The sequence below is a fragment of the Octopus bimaculoides genome, chromosome 20, assembly GCF_001194135.2.
Source record: "Octopus bimaculoides isolate UCB-OBI-ISO-001 chromosome 20, ASM119413v2, whole genome shotgun sequence".
Classification (NCBI taxonomy): Eukaryota; Metazoa; Mollusca; class Cephalopoda; order Octopoda; family Octopodidae; genus Octopus; species Octopus bimaculoides.
In genome coordinates, this window is record NC_069000.1 from 18,709,593 (window position 1) to 18,714,066 (window position 4,474).

Here is a 4,474-nt window from a genome sequence, read left to right on the forward strand (position 1 = left end):
ACCACCACCACCACCACCACCACCGCTGCCGCCGCCTCCACCACCACCACAATGACTGCTATCACCACATTTCTGCCTCATCATTCATCATCAACATCACCTCACTACTACCGCCAAGCTGTAGCAATTCATCAAAGGACCTCCTTATACTGGCCATTAATCTTTGTTGTTCTTTTGTGTCGATAAAGACTGATGATTCATGGTTTGTTCATTGATGGTTCAGCCAACTTGGTAGCCTACAGTACCAAGTTCAATTCCTGTCTGTAGTACTGAAATTTTGACAGGATAGATCCAGAAACTTCATTTACTGTCTGCCTTCATTTCTTCATCAATCTCACTCCATCATTTTTGTTGTTTCTTTTTGTTAGCATGGCTGTGTGGTTTGCTTCTCAACCACATGGTTTTGAGTTGCCCCACTGCAATGCATCTTATGCAAAGATCATCTACTACAGTGCTGAGCCTACCAAAGCTTTAAGTGTGGATTTGGTTGACAGAAACTGCAGTCCAACAAATAAAACAAGTAAAAGATATAGGAAAAGTCTCAAATTGTTTTACCAAAACTGACACAACTAAAACCTTGGTGGACAGAAAAGGAGAATGCATCGGGAGCTGTCATAGGAGAGCAGCTTCCCTCTAAAGTAATTCTACCTATGAACCATGTCATTTTGTAGAAGCTATAAAGGAAGATATATTCATCATTTCTTTATTGATCTGTGTCCTCTTTGCTTTGTATCACATCAAGAATATGTATCTCTCTGTAACACCAACATTCTTACAAGTTGTATTTTTCCCATTAATTACTCTTTTACTCTTTTAGTTGTTTCAATCATTTGACTGCGGCCATGCTGGGACACCGCCTTTAGTCGAGAAAATCAACCCCAGGACTTATTCTTTGTAAGCCTAGTACTTATTCTATCGGCCTCTTTTTGCCGAACCGCTAAGTTACAGGGACGTAAACACACAAACATATACACACACATACATATATATATACATATATACGATGGGCTTCTTTCAGTTTCCGTCTACCAAATCCACTTACAAGGCTTTGGTCGGCCCGAGGCTATAGTAGAAGACACTTGCCCAAGGTGCTATGCAGTGGGACTGAACCCAGAACCATGTGGTTGGTAAGCAAGCTACTTACCACACAGCCACTCCTGTGCCTATTGACAATTTATCATCAAAGACATGTGAAAGAAGATATCACTTATTTGAAAAACAGGTGTTACCAACAAGAAAGGCATCTGGCTGTAAAACAATGCCCTAAAATAATATATTCAATTAATCCATGCTAGCATGAAAAAACAAATGTAAAATAAACAAATGATGTGTGAATTTGTGTCTGTCTGTACACTTATATATATGTACATACATATACATATACATATATACAACTCTCTGAGTGGTTGGCGTTAGGAAGGGCATCCAGCTGTAGAAACTCTGCCAATTTAGATTGGAGCCTGGTGTAGCCATCCGGTTGCACCAGTCCTCAGTCAAATCGTCCAACCCATGCTAGCATGGAAAGCGGACGTTAAACGATGATGATGATGATGATGATATAAATTTAATGCACAAAAAATGGATTTAACTAATCTGGTGGTACTCATAAGAAAAAGCTCTGTTAATGGATCAGGCTACAAGCCACATAGTAAACCAAAACAAAATACAAAAAGTGTAATGTATAGTCCGATGCAGTTGTGATTCAATAAATCAAATTAGTAATGATAATTTTATTACGAGTGTATAAAATATAAAGAGAGAGAGAGGGAGGATAAGGTGAAAATATTTATTTCGCCAATTGACATTCATACAACTATAATTGTAAAAGGCATGACTGTGTGATAAGAAGCTTGCTTGCTCAACTGCTTCGTCCTGGGTTCAGTCTCATTGTGTGGTACCTTGGGTAAGCATCTTCTAATATAATCCTGGGTTGACCAAAACCTTGTAAAATCAGTTTTGGTAGAAAGGAAGCTGAAAGACATTAGGCTAAGTGAAGGATAGAGAGGGGTAAAAGGATGTCTGTGTCTGCTTGCTACAGCAGAAGCACCTACAACAATTCTTTTCTACTCTAGGCACAAGGCCCAAAATTTTGTGGGAGGGGGCCGGTCGATTAGATCAACTCCAGTACACAACTGGTACGTAAGTTATCGATGCCGAAATGATGAAAGGCAAAGTTGACCTTGGTGGAATTTGAACTCAGAACGTAAAGACAGATGAAATACCGCTAAGCATTTCACCTGGTGTGCTAACATTTCTGCCAGCTTACCACCTTAGCACCTATAGCAATTAACAAAAGCATGGTACAGGCTATGAAGTTATGTTTGCAAGTGGTAGTTGTAGTTAATGTGTGTGTGTGTGTGTGTGTGAGAGAGAGAGAAAGAGAGAGAGAGAGGGGGGAAGGAGAAAGAGAGAGAGACACACACACACAAAAAGAGTGTGTGTGTGTGTGTGCATGTGTGTGCATGCAGTGTAGCTTAGATGTGAACAGATTTCTAATAGGAGACAAAATGAGCCACACACAAGCACACTCATACATACACACTTACAGACACAAACACAAATGTGCAGAAGTATTCAAAGACAAATAGTAGTTCCTCAATCAACTGAATAAACTACTCATTGAGTATGAATGGTTGAGTATTCCACAGACACGTTTGCAAAGCTGGCTCTTTGAATTACAGGTACATTAGTCCATTCAAAGGATCTTATTGGTTGAGCACACACATGAGCAGACATGCACACACACACACACACACACACACACACACACACACACACACACATGCACATTCATTTATATATATGTACGACAAGCTTCTTGCAGTTTACAGCTGTCAAATCCATTCACAAGGCTTTGGTCAGCCTGGGTCTATGGAAGAGACACTTATCCAAAATACCACACAGTGTGATTGAACCTCCAAACCATGTGATTGGGAAGTAAGCATCTTACCATCCTACCACACCTCTGCCTCTTCACAGCCATACATGCACTTAATACACACATAACATTTATAAAGATACAGTGAATAATGCATCTTCACAAATACACCCATTTACTTATAAACATGGATACACACACACACACACACACACACACACAAATGACACGCACACACAGAATTAGAAATATCTGTTTATATATGTGCACATATAATACACATATACAAACACGCACATGCACACATATGTACACTCGCACACATGCGCATAAACACAGACACACACAAAGACGCACACAAACTTTAAAATATCTATTTAAGTATGTGCGCTCATAATACACAAACACATACACTCACACATGAACACATATATGCACAAATATAAAAGAAAGTCAGTTTAAAACCTGTTTTGCAAAGAGAAATTTTTTGAATTTAGTAAAGAGAGCTGACATTTGAGGTCAACATGACATGAAAATGGCTGCATGGCTGAATGGTTTATGCAGTAGTCACCAGAGTCTGTTATAAATAGCCTTCAAGTGACAACTGTCATAAAAAGAGAATGACACATTAGATAATGTATTCTTAAATACATACTCTTTTACCTTTCCCTTATATCAGTCATTGAACTGCAGACATGCTGGGACACCGCCCTTGAAGGGTCTACTTCAACAAATTGATGCCAGTACTTATTTTTCTAAGCTTGGGACATATGATTTTCGTCTCATTTTGCTGAACTGCTAAATTATGGCAATGTAAACAAACCACTACTGGTTGTCAAGTGACATGGTGGACAAACACACACACACACACACACACACACACACACACACATCTATCTGTTTATCTATCTATCTATCTATCTATCTATCTATCTATTTATCTATCTATCTATTTATCTATCTGTTTATCTATCTATCTATCTATCTATCTATCTATCTATCTATTTATCTATCTATCTATCTATCTATCTATCTATCTATCTATCTATCTATCTATCTATCTATCTATTTATCTATCTATCTATCTGTCTATCTATCTATCTATCTATCTATCTATCTCATCATCATCGTCATTGTTTAATGTCCGCCTTCCATGCTGGCATGGGTTGGATGGTTTGGCATGGAGCTGGCTAGCAGGGAGTTAGCCAGAGTCCAACTGTCTGTTGTGGCATGGTTTCTACAGCTGGATGCCCTTCCTAATACCAACCACTTAACAGAGTATGTTGGATGCTTTTTATATGCTACTTGCATGGGTATGTTAATGCAACACTGGCAACTGAAAGGATAAGCCTGTATGTGTTGAAAACAGTGATTTAACTTAGCTTGATACATCTTATCAAGTACAGCAAATCACCACATCTCCTGGTCCCTTATCATATCTTCAGTGAGATCCAATGTCCTGGATCTACCCCTTCCACAGGTACCACACACACAAACATGCATATAATATATATATATATATACCTTGTGGCTTCATCTGGGATTTCAGATAGAAATTTGTCCATATATATATATATATATATATATATATATATA

At 38.5% G+C, this 4,474-nt stretch overlaps 1 long non-coding RNA gene across 1 annotated transcript in view; it reads left to right on the forward strand.

The window, feature by feature from the left end:
- Positions 1 to 4,474, forward strand: part of LOC128250335 (uncharacterized) — a 44,084-nt gene that overhangs the window by 7,237 nt on the left and 32,373 nt on the right. The gene's annotated exons all lie outside the window — the stretch shown is intronic.